Consider the following 18816-nt stretch of genomic DNA (forward strand, 5'->3'; position numbering starts at 1 on the left):
AAAAAATGGAGAGGAAAATGGTAGAAAGAGATTTATGTCCCTTGCTTGCATTTTCCTAATGATTGCCACGTAGTGAAAGCATTTTCTTTTTTCAAAAATTTTCATAAATAAATTTCCATAAATAAAAGCATTCGTTTCTTTTTCTACAGTTATTTATATAATAATACAAATCCTAAATGTATATTATTTAATTCCTCGAATGTGTCCTTAATGAAATTCCTAATGATTTTTGTTTTATGAATATGAATATCACATTATTCGCACACAAATTATTCGGAATGATAAATAGCGAAATATTTAGCATTCGATTTAAAATAATATAACTTTTATCAGGTGTATCTCTTAAGGAATCAAAGGGACATAACATTATTTTGGATTTTAAAAAACTTGTGTTTCTTTTAATATATATCGTATAAAATAAGCGCAAATTAAAAATATAAATCTGTTTCAATTTTATATTAATACAATAATTTAACGCATACTCTTAATCAAATAATTTATAATATGCATGTTTCATAGGAGCAATAATGAGTTCCTTGGAAGGAAAAATTTGATAATTATATATTTTATTTAAATTACGACACGAAAATGAACGTTGTTTTTTCGTTTCATCGATACAGTTGTTACAAACATTCGAAGCGCAGATAGTTAATGTGTGTTGTAGCAGAAGTAATCATCGCTGACAGATAGTTGGTGAGAGCCAACGTCAAATTATTTCGCCAACTCTCTGTGAATTTCGATAAATAAGTTGGCAGATTTGTTGTTGACACATGATTTTGTCGATATTTTTGTCTCGAAGTTAAGACAGAAGTTTTAATTGAACGTCATCCGTGACGTCTTCACATGGGATGCTTCAATAATACTTATATATGTCCATTACAATCTTGAACAGCTAGCACGATGTTTGAGAGTAAATAAAAAAAATCACGAAAAATTCATTGTTTAGTATATCTATAATAATAATATTTCGATGGTACAGAAAGCAGAAAAATATTGTTTCAAAACTTAGATGAAAACATGTGAAATTCAGGGATCAACGAATTAACTCTTCACATTCAACTAGCGCCTTATAGTGACGCTGATAATGTGAAAATTTGTCGCTCATTATTATCACTGATAAAACATGAAAATAAATTTATAAACAAAAAGTTCGAGTCTTTCTATTTTCGAAATAAAGCTCTTGATCTTTCTTAAAATTTCGCTGTAATCATGTGTTGGAATTGAGAATCGATCGTGTCATGAAAATTTTCAGAATTGAAGGGATTAAAGAGAATTTTGAATAATATTTAACTTGTATAATACAAATACCATAGACAAATTTGACCCAAAAGCTCGGAATCAATAAAGGAAATGCTTTTGAATTTCGCAGACTAACAGAGAAAAGAAAGATTTTAAACGTCGACCGATGTTTCATTAAATTGTTGACCTAACAAAGAAAAGCGGGAAGCTTGGTCGATACGTCGACAGCAAGTGGTCGTAGGATGAAACAAAAACACGAAGAACAATTGAATTTAAAACAGTAACGTTAATTAAGTGGAAAAGAAAAAGAAGGGTTTTAAAAAATAGTCAAATTCACTCATTAAGTGAAGCATGTATTTCGCCCAACAACTATAGTAACTCACGAAAGTATTTGAACATTTGTAGAAATCATATACGAATGTATTGCATGTGTTATATAAAACTTCTTAAAATTTATTTAGCACTGTAATAAGATACGACTATCATAATTATACATATTGCTAAATTTTGAAACAAAATTGAAAATATACATAGAATAGACACATCGTTTTCACAGAAGTTACAGAAATATTTGGACAATCAATTGTTCATTATATTAATAAGCCACAATTCTTAATGACATCATCTAGGTTCGAACTCACTATTCATGTTATATACGAATTTTTTACCAAGTAAAAGCGAGTTAAAGTGAATGACTTGTAATCTTCATATACAACATTAAATTAATTTCAAATTTTACCGTAATATCATTATCACAATAGCCATGTCACTACAGGGCCAATAAAATTTCACATATTTTCATGCAACACGTATAATGTATTCATAAAAGTTTTCTATAATAGATATTCAAGAAATATGTAAATAACTGATGTAATTAGGATAGAGTAATAATTAGGTTTAAATTATCCTGCTCAAGTGCAATTTTTAAATTCAAAAACTATACTGCATGGAATAAATAATAATAATAATAATAATAATAATAATAATAATAAATATTTAAATATTGTCGATAGTCACTGTATTATATCAGCACTCGTTAAATGAATTATTCGCATAACAAACATTCCTAGTTAACCCTGATTCATTTTATCTACAATTAGGTCGAACCTCCTTCGAAAGTCCCAATATCCTCGTAATCGCATTGAAGAAATTACAGCAGGTCAATCGTTCGGAAATAGCGAGGCTGCACGTTTCGCGGCATCGGTCGCGAAAAGTCGAGCTCGGGAAAACTACCAATAGGAGAAACGGAAGTAGAAAAAGAAAAAGAGGAGGAGGAACAAGAAGGAAAAAAGAGAGAGAAGAAGAGAAGGAGAAATTGATAAGGAAAAGACGCTCATATCGTGCCACTGAGGAGAGACAGTGTGCCGTAGTCAAGAGAGAAATACGATTGGTAGGGATATTGATCTTCCGTGGGAGGTGCCATGTGCAGCGTCGCCGTTCAAGAGACTTCGCGATTCTTCTTCCCTAGATCACTCTCTACTCCCGTTGTTTCCCTTCTTTACCAATCCTTGCTTTCCCTTCGATCCTCTGCTACCCTTTCTACTGTCGCTTGTAAGTACATGGACACTTTGCTTGATTTATACTAACGACACAGAATATTAGTAAAGTGGATGAATTAATGGTCAAAAGTAATATTTATTATTTTCTTGTGGAATCAACAAATATACATATATCACGTGAAATATTATTTAATTATTTGTTTTAAGTCTTATCGTGATATTATCATAACCTTATCATGGTATATTATACACATATATAATATATAATCCTTCCTTCAGATCTGATGGTTAATTCCTTCGAAGACCTCTGATGATTTGGGATCCCAATAATGAGGTCAGTAATGTATTTCTGTGATTCACTAATCTTTTGTGACGCTTTATACTTTTCCCTTTGATAGTCACCAATTCTTTTTATTGCAAATTAACTTCTAGAACTAAATTTTATCATAATATATGTCAATTCTAATAAAGTATAAATCGTCCTGAGTCTTTCCGTCTGTGTTTATGTAACTAGATTGCATTACGTTAAAAATGGCAAGTGTCTATATATTTGTGAGAGTGTAGCGTATACTGTGATGTGTGCTGGCAAATTCTGCCATGGACGCCTGCTAGTTCCTTCAGTTCGACTGGCCATCCCTTTTTAACACACCAGCAGCACCCGTTTAAACGGGTTTGTCCGTAGCGCAAAGAACGGATCTCCTTACCAAGAGACCAATAATCCAGCCAGTCAATATTCCCTCTACGTGAGGATGCCACGTAAGGGATGTATAATTTCCTTCGTTTGAGTCGTGGTTATGCTTGTTTGATCGAAGAATAGTTTAGTCGTCGCCGAGGGTGGAGGAAGACATCTCTGGCAAAGATGATATTCTTATGATACGGAGAAATGCTGATCTTGTAATGCCAGTTAAATATATTATTTGGAAACTTTTTCATATATATCCTTTATAACGCTGTTCATTCGTAATTTCTTCTAGTTTATAAATTAATTAAATGTTAGATAATCGAAAGCGCTACAGTAAATAGAATACGAATTCAAGTATTACAGACATTTACGACAAATAAGGAGAAGAAAACCAAAAATGGCAGACAGTACCTAAAATATTGAAGGGCTAGAAAATAAAAAATAAGTGTATTGATAAATTTTTCAGTGGCATTTAATAATTCTGATCGAATAAAATAAATTTTTGGATAGAAACAATATTAGAACGAGATGCAATCTATCACCTTGAACTGCGTTGACACTAAACACGAATACTATTGTCACACTAGTTTCACGTTGTCAAATGTAGCTAGCTAATCTTTAAATCTATGCGATTCTCGGAAGTGCATAACCTGAGACGCTTTTGCACACTTTGCCACACACCTCTGAGACCTATTTTCTCGTAATGCAATAACCGAAGCTCTGGGTTAAGCCCTTGCCACCTTAGGCTCAGAACAAATAGAGTTTCCGTACCTACGTAAAATAAAGAAACATCACGGTTTGATGATAGGCTGTTTCGCGAGATCCATGTTTTTACGTTTTGAATACGTTTTTCTGGATTCTTTCGATTGCTTTAAAGCGGGTGATTCTTTTATCGAATATACAAAAAGTAAATACATTACCGATGAAAAGTTTCTGTATATTAAATATCCTAAAAGACGTGGACACAAAAAAAAAGAATTAACCACTTTGAGTTAGTTTATACAAAAATAAAAATGTATATATTTTTATATATATTTGTAGGAATATATATATATATTTCTGTATATATTTTCAGATTGGCTTCAAATTATACCAATATTGTACTATGATAGTTGTGTATTATTGGAGTGCTAATGATATTTCAAAATGTTTTATACAACACATACAGTATGGACATAAAAGTTCTTTATGTTAAGTATTCAAATACTTTTATGAACTAATGTAGTAGTGAGAAACTTAATTTCTACTGTAATGTTCTTTCAATTTTAAGATTTTATCACCTCTTCTTTAAGCCTCTGAATTGCTGTTAATAACCAGTAGGCAGCAGCGGGTTTCTTTTAATGAAGTTTAACTTCAAACACAAAAGTTACCGTGGCGATTGATAACATCGAAAGCGTTTTAAGTCTTAAAAGGATCCAGACTGCGAGAGAATTTAAATCCTTGACGGAGGCAAAGTGTTTCAAAGGTCGTGAACGGCTTGAAAAAATTGTGAATTATTGCTACACCTCACGAAGTAGTACTTTGATACTTTCTTATGCTTTAATACGAGATCCGAGCAATTTCAGTTTACCTCTGCCCAGTTGCTTTCAAATGTCTACACACCTTGCAACTTGTCAATATGTCCTTCTTTTGTTATATAAAATTTTCAACCTTCAGAGTCTACCCTTTATGAAAATATAAAAGTAACTTCAACCCTTGAACTTAGCTTTCGTTTAACATGTTTACACGTTAGCCACGCCAGACTAATTATACTACGTATAATTTAAATATAAAAAAATGTACAGAGAATATACAATACACATAATATACAAAAATATCCAAAGTACACATTACAATGTTTGAAATATGAAACAAATCTCTGTTCATTCTACTGAATGATTACTATCTACTAATGGTTACTATCATACAAACGTGAATTTGTATCAGAATCTGCAGCCTAGTAATTATTAAAGACGCATTGAGCGAACAAATCTTAAAATAAAGCTATAAATTGAAAATAAACTAGGTACGTATCCGAACAAAAATTTTCTTTCATCTTAACCATCTAATATTTTTTGGGAATTCTATGGCCATCGCGATCGAAATGTCCATTGAATTTGTGCAATTTTTATGCTCTCATATTTTGGAAACTTCAAACTTATAGAAAACGAGCAGGTCGTTCGTGTGCCAATCACCGGAACAACATCAATGTGGATAAAAGTTTCCATCGAGGCGACAGACGTCTGGCGTCCTTTTCTTGTTAACAGGCACAGAACACAAACGTTCTGAGTTTATACGCATACCAATGCACCGTTCAAGACACATATAAAAGGCGTATAAATCGACACAGACATTCGCAAAGAGAACGAACTTTTCCAGAACTACGTAAGAACTACATATTGATACATGAGCATGACCATTGACATAAAATTTTCCAAGACTGATAGCCGAGTACAGAGAGACAGAAAACGTCCAAGTCATGGGATTAGTCATATAATAGCGACGGAAGCATAGAACAGCAATAAACAATATTTATATTAATATTATTATTGTCTATTCATTTATTTTTACTGTAGATCCAAAGCCTATAACAAAAAGATTATTGAGTTCTCATTTCTAATTTTTTATGCTGTATATGACACTTACATTAGATTCCTTATTTCTATATTACATTGGTTATTTTATTATATGATATTATATTATATCATGATATACTATATTATTTTACATTATATTATATTATATTATATTATATTATATTATATTATATTATATTATATTATATTATATTATATTATATTATATTATATTATATTATATTATATTATATTATATTATATTATATTATATTATATTATATTATACACTACATTATATTTATTATATTTAGTGGGGATATCGAAATGTGACAAAGGGAAGAAAGTTGATCAACAGTGCAGTTGACATTATGCTGTCGTCCTTATAACTCGTGACTCAACAGTTGTGAAGATATTTCTGGTCGAGGTAATAAATAAATTATTGAACAAAACGTCGAGTATTGAATTGGTTCCTATCACATTCTACACCTTAGTTATATTATATGACGTTATATTATATTATATTGTATTACGTAATATTATATTATATTATACTATATCGCGATATATCACATTATATTGTATTACTATATATGGTATTACGTTATATCATGTTAATTTATATCTTATTACGTTTACTATATCACGTTAGATTATATGATGCTATAAAATAATACGTTATATTACATTACTTAATATTATATCACGTCATGTCACGTTATATTATATTACGTTATACTATATCACGTAACATTGTATTACGTTATATGGTATTGCGTTATATTGTATTACATTGTGTTGTATTATGTAATGTTGCATAACGTTATATTTTAATACGTTATATTGTATTACGTTTTGTTGTATTACATTAAACCTTAAATGCGTCATATCATATCATGTTATATTGTGGCATTAGGCCGCAGAGAACATTGTCTTTTCAACGGGTTCTTCGGTATATAGTAGAGCATAGTTGGAAGGCTGGTAATAAAAGTGACGAATATATACAATGACAATAGAGCCTAAGTACCAACAGGGCTAATGTCCTATTGATATCCGTTTTGCCCTTCTTTCAAATACTGGGAAGAATGCGCTTGTTACAATGATTGCAGACGGTTGCGAACACGTGCGAAATGCGGACATCGAAAGGTGACAAAGGGAAGGAAGTTGATCAACACTACAGTAGACATGAAGCAGTCATCCGTATGAGTCGCGAGTCGACAGTTGTGAAGATGTTTCTGGTCAAGGTAATAAATAAACTATTGAAAAAAACGGCGTGTATTGAATTGGCACCTATTACATTATACACTTTAGTTATATTGTAAGATGTTACATTATATTATATTATATTATATTACGTAATGTTACATCACATTATACTATATCATGTTATATTATATAACATCATGTTCTATTACGATGTATCGTATTACTTTCTATCATGTCAGTTTATATACTATTATGTTATACCATATCACGTTATATTGAATGACGTCAAATGATATTGTGTTACATTGTGTTAAGTTGTATTGTATTTCGCTATATTATATTACGTTATACTATATCACGTCATATTATATTCCGTTATATTATATTATGTTATACTATATTGCATTATATTATATTGCGTCATAATATATTGCAATTACAACATCGCGTTATATTGTATTACGTTGTTTGTATTACCTTATACTATATTACGATAGATTATATTGCATTAAACTATATCCCGTTATATTATGTCACGTTATATCACATTACGTTGTTCTGTAGTACGTTATATGGTATTGCGTTGTAATTTATTACGCCATATAATATTACGTCATACAGTATTACGTTATGTAGTATTACGTTATACAGTATTACGCTGCGAGGTACTCCGTTACATCTTATTACGTTGTATAGTATGACGTTATATAGTATCACGTTATATAGTATTACTTTATAACGTATTACGTTGCAAATGTATTACGTTAAAGGGTATTACGTCCTATATTATTACATTATATAGTATGACGTTTTATAGTATTACATCATAATGTCCTTACGTTAAGATATTACGTCATACAGTATTACGTTATGTAGTATTACGTTAGGTAGCATTACGTTATATAGTATTACGTTATATCATATTCCGCTATATAGTATAATATTATATAGTATTATATTATAAGGTATTACGTTAAATGGTATTACGTTATATAGTAATGCGATTTAAGATATTACGTTATATAGTAATGCGATTTAAGATATTACGTTATATTGTATTATGTTAGATGGTATTACATTATATTGTATTACGTTATATAGTATTACATTATAAGGTATTACGTTATATATTATTACGTTATATAGTATTAAGTAATATTATATTACGATATATAGTATTACATTATATAGTACTACATTATAAGGTATTACGTTATTCTATACCGCGTTATGATATATCACGTTATATTATGTTACATTATACTATATCACATTTTTTTATATTACGTTGTACTATATCATGTTATATTATATGACGCTATACTATATCACGTTATATTATATGACGCTATACTATATCACGTTATATTATATTCCGTTATATTGTTTAGGTTGTCTCGTATTACGTTATACTATATCATGTTATATTATATTACTTTATACTATGTCGCGTTTTATTATATAACGTTTCATTATACTTTGTAATACTATATTACTTTGTATTATAATACTTTATAATATACCACTATATATTATGTTTTTTATACTATATCAGGTTATACTATGTCACATTATATTACATGACGTTATATCGTATTGGGTTTAGTATATGACTTTACATTATATCACGTAACATTATATTACGTTATAGAATATTACGTTGTATTGTATTACGTTATATGGTATTACCTTATATAATGTTGTGGTATGTTATATTACGTTATATTACGTTATACTATATCACGTTATTCTCTATTACATTTTATTGTGTTACGATATGTCATATTACGTTGTAGTATATCATATTATGTCATAATGTATTATATCACATTTTATTGTATTGTATCATATCGTATTAATTTTATTATATTACATCATATTATATTATACTATATTATATTATATATTAGATCTTTTACATTAAGTGTAGTATATTGTTCTTTCTTATTTTTAATTTACGCAATATTGTCTTTTTTTTTAAATTGAAAAATATTCTTGTGTCTGAATTGGTATAATTATGCTAGTATTTCTTCTTTTTATTAAGCAACAATATTTATATTTCCTAATAATTTCACAGTAAATGAAATTAATTTCAAGTATAATTGAGTTGCTGCTCTTTCTCGTGTTAGTATTGTAAAAAGTCATATTGAAATGTGAATTATGAATGTGAAGATATAAATCATGTAGTTTGACAATATAGTGATGCTGAATTTTCTAAATTTTAATGTTTTAAAATTGGATATTGTTCGGATATTATTTAGTAGTGTATGGATATAAATACGAGTAGGTTTTTTAGTATCACTTGTAAATAAAAATGTTAGAATTAATATTCATAATTCATTGATAAAAGTTTATTGAGAGATAGAATTGTAAAGATGATATCGTATAACGATAGTTTCCTTTCTTATAGGTTTTGTACGCCTCGGTCAAGTGAAAAACGTTCAGGACAAATAGATTGAGGCAGAGTTAAAGAAATGGAGTATTTTCATTCCATACTAAATTACACACATTATGTTGTTGAAATTGTTTGAAATATTGAATCCAGAATTGAAAATATGTATCAAGCCCCCAAGAAGTAAAATGTAAAAATATGTATCTATTACACATAACGCTTTGAAAGTAGATTAAAAAATTTTAAACTCGCATTTATTATCTAAGAATGCATGAGAAATTTTTTATATAATGCCACGAATATAAACTGCATCGATCCAACATATTTTTATCATGAATATTTATAATCATAAATTCTCGCAAATTTGTATAAAAGTTGTAATATTTTAATTTTTCGAATAAATTTTCGAACATTTCTGTGCGAGGATAATTTGTTGAACATGTTATCGAAATAAAAAGAATAATATATAAATTTAGAAGTGATATATTTCTATAAAAATAGCTATAAGAATAATTCATACATATATATGTCTATAAAAATGTATATACCTTGATCATGTTTATGATATTTATTACTTATAGGGTAGATTTATGATCGCTTTTCCGAAAAATCTTTTGTCTTTTATTAACAATAAATTTTTTGGAAAAAATTTTAGTTTTTACTAGCTACTGGTGCATTCGAGTTTTAGCATTAGAAATACTCTGTTACAAAAAAATGTAATAAATGATGGACGATGCTACACTTATGTCTGATAAATAGAGTAAAGTTCAATATATAAATATACAAGAACAAACTTTAGTAAATTGCATATTTTCTGTTAACTGCTAACTAATACCGAATTATATTCTTTAATATTCAAAGTGATACCGAATTAATGGTACAAGCTGAAACGAGCCGAATCTATATTAAAAAATAAATACAAAATGTAGAGTAACATTTTCCCTGTGTTTGAGCTTTGTGTTCGAGGAAATCGAGTTTAAAAATTTGTCAAATATACTTGAATTTGACTAATATCGGACTCAGCAGGAATAAATAATTGACAAAGAGTAAGGGTTACAGTTAGGGTTTCACATGCGAAAATAACTATAAAATGTAGAATACAACCTTTTCGTAAGATACTTTGTTTTCTAGAAAAGTAAATTTGAAAATGTAGTATACTCGTGCATTAAACCAATCCTTAACTGTGTAACATGTTCAAACTTTATTTTCTTAAAAATGAGGTCGTAAAAGGAAAAATTTTACTGCACATTTTTTACTTATTTTTACATGTAGAATAACCTCCTGCTGTTTGTTTACTCACACCTAGTGTGTAATTAGCTAAGTTCAACTATACTACTTAACTAATTTTGAAACTTGATTTTCTGAAAAACGAAGCGTCATTTGAAAGAATTTTATTCTATAGTTGCAACTTTTTTCTTCACGCAGGATCATCCCCTGTCGGCTTGCATTATCAATACGGTAACACCCTACCACCATTTTTGCTACGTTTAACATCCACCTCGTATTTGTGTAACTACGGTATTTCATTATTTGGCAGATGTTCATATAAATATTCCCTTTCCAATCTCACCAAACATATTTCGCAAATACCCAGCAAAATATATTGCTTGTCAAAAATGCTACAAGTTCTCCAAATAACCCAATGTTGTCACTTGAAATGGGGTGAGAGATACAAATTTTTAGTACGAATGACAAAATCATTCGCTCATTAACCCATTTAACGTCTATTTGCTATTTAATGCTTGTGTAGTGTCGTAAATATGGAATTTACAGCGTGAGATTACATCAGTCTTATCTTAAGCTCACTGCAATTCTGGTGATTTAAGTTTAAGAAAAATGAGCAAGTGTAAATATATGTGTGCAAAAGATACATGGCTGCATTAGCTTACCAAAGTCCAAATGAGAAATAAAGAGCGTAAAATGTAAATGCGAGAAACGGAAGAAGTACGTGACGACAGAAATTTTTCAAAAGTTTAATCTGTGAGATGTTTAACTACAAGCGAACTAAGAAAGGATTCTGGCTTAATTTGAATGCTTATGTCTTATTATAATATATATAATTAGTATATATTATTATTATATTATATACATATATAGATACACGTTATATGCATAGACGAATATAACATATGCGAAATATGAGTACATGAACGTTCCCACGCTGAAACACTAGCCAAGTCGTGTGATATATTACATATAACGTAGCGTCGCTATACGAGAACCAGAGTCAGTATAATTTCTTGAATTCGGAAGATACGAAACTTTATACGTTACATTATGTCGCAATAAAGCATGGTATGTAGCGAAATATGTGAAACGATTTATGTATATCCTCGAATAACGACAAATTTTTTTAGGTAAAAATTTTAATCGCACTCAAATTTTTATTTTACACTTTACGAATTACTACAATTATACTTAAAATTAAATTTTATGAGAAAATTATAACTGTTTATCTTTAAACAATTTAAACTAGTCTCGCACGTCAGTATTGGAGTCCATTATTAATAGACTCCTGTCTTCCAAACAAGATCAGGCTGATAATTCTGGAGTTACAAGCTCATTATGCACATATTTATAATCCGTGCACTCAATCATGGTGAATGACAGTCACGAAATCAGATTATCCGAACATATCGACAGAAGTTTCATGGGTCCGTGACATGTTACAGGATGCGACATAATAATTCGTGCTTGGAACTGTAATTGCATATTATCAATTGAAGGTATACACTGGAAAATAGAGGAGCCCTCAATACGCTACGATTAATATCATCGACACAAACAAACATATCATAGTTGTTTAACAGCATATAAAAAGAAAGTTTTGATACGTGCTTACAAATGTTATTTTCAAAACAAGTAGTATTTCAAAGAAAATAATGCGAATAAATATTTGTTAACATTCCATTCAATTGTTAGTTTACAAAATTTCTTTCTTTTTAAATAATGATAGAAACATATCGAAAAGAGGAAAACCATTCTATGGCTAATAATAGTAATAACGAAATACTTTTAAAAATTACAAAAGTGAAACGATGAGCTAAACATCATTTTCTTGAATTCCGCACATCTTAATATTAGCAAAAGGTCAAACAGTATGTTAAATTGGGGACATTCCAGAAATTTTTGGCAGATACCTAGGTATTTACTAACTTCACGTTTGATATACTGTCAAATCCTAAAAAATAAACAAGACTATCAAGTTTTTACAATCAAACGAACCTAGGAAAGAACATTTCCTTCTCCAGAAATTCTGACGTCGAAACTAAAAAGTATCTACGAAATCGTAAAATATCTGAAGAAATATGTAACATATTCCTCTCGTTCGTCTTGATTTATCAAACTTAATATTTATAAGATCCAGAAAGTCACCCTCCCATAATAAAACTTACTTTTTATGCTTTTACCTATCCCTTCAAATTTATTCCTTTAGCGTAAATGTACAGAAGAATAATGCAAATTATATGTATATTACAGAACACTCAAAAAGGTAAAAACCACAATTAATGAATGAATGTTAAAAGCACACGGTAGTTTTCTCAATTTCCAAAGAGGAGGTAATTTTCTATGAAATTCCTTGTATTCAATATTATCACGAAATTTTACCAAAATGAGGCTATTCGGGTAGTGTAAAACATACAAAAAATTACTACACGAACAGGATTTATGACAGAAACGTGACTTCATTGCTGTTTTTAAGATTCAGTATTTGCATCTCCTTTTATCCTGACTTTCTTGAATTCATTTATTTATGGTCAAGAAACTTACCGTGGTAATTAGGACTCGGAAGACTTACAATTTCTTTTGGCGTCTCCACGACGATTAATGAGCTGTAAAGTTGCGAAAAGTCGGACTGGGAACAGAAATTACGCGATCTCTAGATAATTTTCACAAATCAAAACGTGGGAACCATGTCTACCCACACAGTTGATTTGTTCAAGGCTCGTGGAAAAGGTCAGCAAATTGTTCGAAAAATTTTCATTGGCAATTTCGCGTCCATGCAATTTACTCGTAATCCTTTCAACGTATCAAAAAAAAGAAAAAAAATTGAGTTTATATTGATACTAAACGAATTTTAATATTAATTTGCATTGATAGTAAATTATTTTGTACAACATTTTTTCGTTATTATCGAAAATTGTTTTAAAGAAAAAATCATCTTTCAATTATGACGAGAAAATTCTTAATTAGTAGTGTATTAAAAATTTCTAAACAATAGTAATTATTTCAAAACTGTGTTCGTAAATTACAAAGCCTAAATATGTATTATTCTAAAATATGGTACTTTCACTGTTACGTTAAGCATAAAGGCAAAATCTCTTTACTTCTACTTTCTGTAGACAGACAACACAAATTTTAGATGTGTTGCAACAAACATCAACTTTTACACAATTCAAATTCAGAGCACATGAAATTCATACAGCGAATTTATGTAGCAAGTTAAAACCATTTAGCTGGCCAACTCCATATGGAACAAATCACAGAAGTGATAAATATCTCTGCCACAACATACAATCGACTAAATCCACATTTCATTGTTGCCATAAGCACCGTGCATAGAATCATTTAAATCGTACATATGATCATAATATTCTACTACATCAAATATGTTAGAAAACCATTTCAAACATGTCATAGAACACATTCTTGTAATAATACACAGAATATAACTGAATGTTGTAATTGCAAAATGAACTTGAAACTTCTTGATCATATATATTATGAGGAAAACTAAATTATACTAGGTTTTGAAGATTTCATTACAGATCTATTTTATTATAGCTTATGTTCAAAACTAACAAGTGTTCCGTAACTTATGAGGTCAAACAATTATAGGGTTATGAGCTATTATGAAGTTAACAATTTCGTCAAATCTTAATTTCTATAAATTTCGCTGAATGATGCATTTTGTTTTCCCCACAAATAAAATAACCAAACTATGAAGATACTAGGTACAAAATGCAACGTTACGCAACGACTACAATGTCCTACGGAATCTAATCGGGAAGTATAGGCCTTTGAGCTCGCGACCACATTACATAAGGCAGTCACTTTCGGCTGCTGTCAGTCTGGCTGTGTAAAAGTTGCGGAACTGTAGCCGAAGACAAAATAAATCGTTCGAACGAAGGGTGAATCTGACGGAAAGTGACATAATACGGGTAGGTATTTAGATTAGATTGCTATGTCAGACATACGGTTAGAAGTTACCCGGAAAATACGCATTCCGATAATTCGTTAACCGAATCAGTACAACTGCCTTTCGCTATATTTAATCGCACGTTACACAAATTTGTACCTTAAAATTTGTACTTTAAGAACTAACAATCAGTATAAACTACTCAGATAGTCGGGTATTTTGTAACTATATACCATAACTTGGCGATTGTAGTACTATATCGACGAACGCAAAATTTTCGAGAAATAAGTCATAATCAATAACAAATCATATCTTCATTTTTATTCCAATCGCAATCAAACAGAAAATATGTCTGTCCTATTTAAATTCACGATTAGGTGAAGTGGCACTCGATCTTACTTTAACAAACACAAGATCGCGGTCTTATGGTTTCCAAGATTACCATGAGTTGCTCATAACTCGACGAAATCGAAAGGAAAATTATTCATGGTCTAAAGGAAAGAAACAGAAGAAAGAGGATATCGATATCAACATTTCGGGAAGAAATGTTGAATAAGCATTACGAAATGAAGAAGAAGAAAGGCGAACAGAATCGCGCTTTCGTATTTCCCTTCCATGGAACCTCCATCGAATTAAGCAATAAAAGGAATGTAATGCAATAGTAACAACAAGCGATGCAAAGATCATTGGTAAATAAATCCTATCATATTTCCATCTTTGTTTCGTCGATAACAAATAAGATATATGTCTTCCCTATTTAAATTCACGACTACACCAAGTAGCGCTTGATCTTACTTTAAGAATCGCAAGATCAAAATCTTATAATTCGAGAGGAAAATTCATACGTGTTCTAAAAGATCACGGGCGAAAAAAAAGAAGGAAAGGAAGAAAAACAACATCGATGATAATATGTAAAGAAGAGAGCTTGGATAATCATTACGGAATGAGGAAGGAGAACAGGATCATGATTCCGTGATTTCCTTCCATGAAACCTCTATCGAATTACTGCTTACTTCACCTAGACCGCGTCACGTCGTCCCGCTTATTTCTTAGTCGCATGCAATGCAAATGTAATCGAATAATAATATAGCGTAGCCAACGCTCCCAGTGGACCGCGAAGACATTCTCGTAAATAAAACGGTTGCGTTTATTCCAAGGAAATGTAGGAGTAAAGTGGTCGCCGCTACTCTATGAAGAATCTAGAACAGGAGCGCGTTCGCTTGGGATCTAATCCCGAGAGAACAACTGCGGCTCCTTTAAAAACAACGTGTCGATACAATTCCCAAAACGCACGACCCGATAATACTCATCCATTCTATGTTGCCAACACCGCGATGCGCATATCATAGAACTTTCATTATGAAGCTCAAATGAAATATTTGAAACTCGGGCAAAAGTGTCCCTTTTCTTCCAACAAGTGGAAAGTACTATTATTAGTATTATATGATTAAGTATTATATGATGCTTTTCTAAACATTGAGCTTAAATTTTTTCTTACGAGGTTTATTTAAGAATTAGTGGAGGGTACCAATAGTGGAAGGACGTGGATTTTGTCAGTGAAGATTCGATTCCCTCCTTTAAATGACGAATGTACAAATCATCTCGCTCATACCATAGGAGAAATTTCTGCTTTAGTGACATACCTTTACCATTTATTTTCGTAGCCATTTTTGCAGTTTTAACTACGTTTCTCGAAACTCTGTACATCCTTTTAGAGAAGCATCCCTTGAAGTACGTACAATTGCCATTCACGCAACATGAGCCTCATCGCTTATTTAAAATTTAATTAAACTATTATATCCATGAGCAGTATATAACCATATCGTAAGTCTACATAAACATCTTTCATCTATATTCCAGGTCACATTACTATGAATATTATTATAAATATGTCAGAAGTCACATAGATAGAAAAACTTTACTTACTTTACAAATAAATAGAATTACTTAATCAAACAGTCTCGTATTTCTTTTAAATCCGAAGTCGAATTTTCCACGTGGAAATTTTTCTTTTCCAAATTGATAATCCGATCCATTCGGTCGAACTAGAATATTAGAAAGTTGAACGTGAAAGATTATACATCTGGCAACAGTTGATAAATGGAACAATACGCAGAGAGACTAAGAAGGAGATTTAGGCCTATGAGTTATCGGAATGGGAATTTATCGAAAAATTCTAGACAACGTTGAAAATCGCAAATATTTGTGGGTCGCTCCTCGTTTCTAGTGGGAATACCTGGATCATGGAAACGGATAAAACGAATCGTCGATACGAATTCGTTGCAGCGTGTCGGATACCTGTAGGAATATATACGTGAAATATAAAGTGAATATATTTGGACAGAAAATAGGTTAGTGAAAGATTACGGCTGAAGGGAGCAACAAGAACTGCCATTCCAATCTTTTAGTAGGGTTTGATACGCGATAAATAATGACGGCTGTTTGTGACACCGGCATATTACAAGCTTCGGTGGGAACTCTACAATTTCTGTCGTTAATCAGGTACGAATGATTAAAAGTAGATTATCTGAAAAATGCAGACAGAATAAGAAAGGATTCGTGTACGATCTGTTTACATGTGCAACTATCTTTAAGTCATTTTCAGTCGAGACTTATCCCTGTTAATCGCCACGACAATGTATGTTTTAATACGAATGGTTAGTTAAATGTGACAGTATGGAGATACTTTATAAGGGATATTCATTTGAAAAAGAATTTATAACAAATATTCCCATATTTTCGTGCGCGCTTTAGGATATTTATATTTTAATCCCTTTAAAGAGTTGCTTTACTGGTTTTTAATAGGAGAACAATACGATGCATTATCGCTGGATGTTGTACAATAATCGTTGTAAATTTTACGCTGTATTAGTTACAAATAAATTCCTAATTCATAATTGGTGATACTAAGAATATCAACAATAGTTCATGGAATTTGCACGAGTGATTACATGACGTTTAGCATTATCTATATGTATGCAAATTACCTATATTAATTTAACCAAAAGTTTCTCGACTTTGAAAGAACAGACATGGAGAAGACAAGACTCGCATAACTTAGTCCACAAACTTTTCGACTAGATCGATATATGTTTCTTCATAAAAATCATATGAAACATCACAAAATTTTATGCAAAGGTTTTATAGATTAAATCCGGTAACAACGATTTCGATTCCTGTACGATAAACTATACCTGTTACTGGTATAAAAATTCCGGGACGAATCTTCCTTAATAACGTATACAAAGATACAATCATACTACACCCAATTTTAAAAAAGATGAATTGTCAGCATAATCTTAAAAGAAAGTAGGTAAGTATAGGTATTAAAAGACTATATATATGTATAACAAACATATGTATAGATAGTTCCATTCATAGCAGGATCCAATATATTTCAGTAGCATCAAAAGCCACTCAGAATCGTCTTTGTAAAATTTACCTCGAGACGTGTTATCTCATTGGCCTCACAGGCATCGGATTGAAACCTGCTTTCTCATTCTAACAAATGTTTCTCCAAACATTTACCCTTCTACTTCAAAACAGCAAATCTCAAGAAGTCATTGATAGCAAATCCGAAATTCTGAAAAGCTCGACGTCGAGGTACGATATCGCGGGGAACAGCGATCCTCATATACGTGGGATCAGTGCTTTTAGCAAGATTAAGCGTCATTTAGCGCGTACACATTAATTCGAAAATTAATTAACGAAGTAATCGGCATCGGTGTATATGAACGTCATTTACCAAACGTTGTTGCACTAAACCAAGCGTATGTTTCGAGCTTAGTCACGCATGTCAAAGAGAAACACATGATCACCGCGTTTCGAACGGAGACGTCGTAACTTGACCGAACAGAGTATGTACATGCACACTCGCGATTCACAATACAAACTTTATTAAGCGCATCGACGTGGAAACGACCCACCCGACTGTGGATTGAGTAATTAACTGTTGCATGCGCGGAAATTGATTACAGCTGGAACCTTTGAACAGATGCTTTTCGTTATCACTGTTTTCGTTTTGTACCCCGGGATGAAGTGCCGTTACTTGTTTCTGCCGTGCTTTCTATATATTTGTATAGATATATTGAATGATAATTTAA

At 30.9% G+C, this 18816-nt stretch overlaps 1 protein-coding gene and 1 long non-coding RNA gene across 7 annotated transcripts in view; one reads left to right on the forward strand and one right to left on the reverse strand.

Annotated features, from left to right (window-relative positions):
* LOC126915316 (potassium voltage-gated channel subfamily H member 5-like) overlaps window positions 1–18816 on the reverse strand; it is a 207306-nt gene that overhangs the window by 172447 nt on the left and 16043 nt on the right. The gene's annotated exons all lie outside the window — the stretch shown is intronic.
* On the forward strand, window positions 2617–10804 carry LOC126915331 (uncharacterized). Its single transcript, XR_007710170.1, has 3 exons — window positions 2617–5784; window positions 6290–6402; window positions 9592–10804. It is a non-coding gene; the product is annotated as an uncharacterized LOC126915331 (long non-coding RNA).

Source organism: Bombus affinis, chromosome 4, assembly GCF_024516045.1.
Source record: "Bombus affinis isolate iyBomAffi1 chromosome 4, iyBomAffi1.2, whole genome shotgun sequence".
Classification (NCBI taxonomy): Eukaryota; Metazoa; Arthropoda; class Insecta; order Hymenoptera; family Apidae; genus Bombus; species Bombus affinis.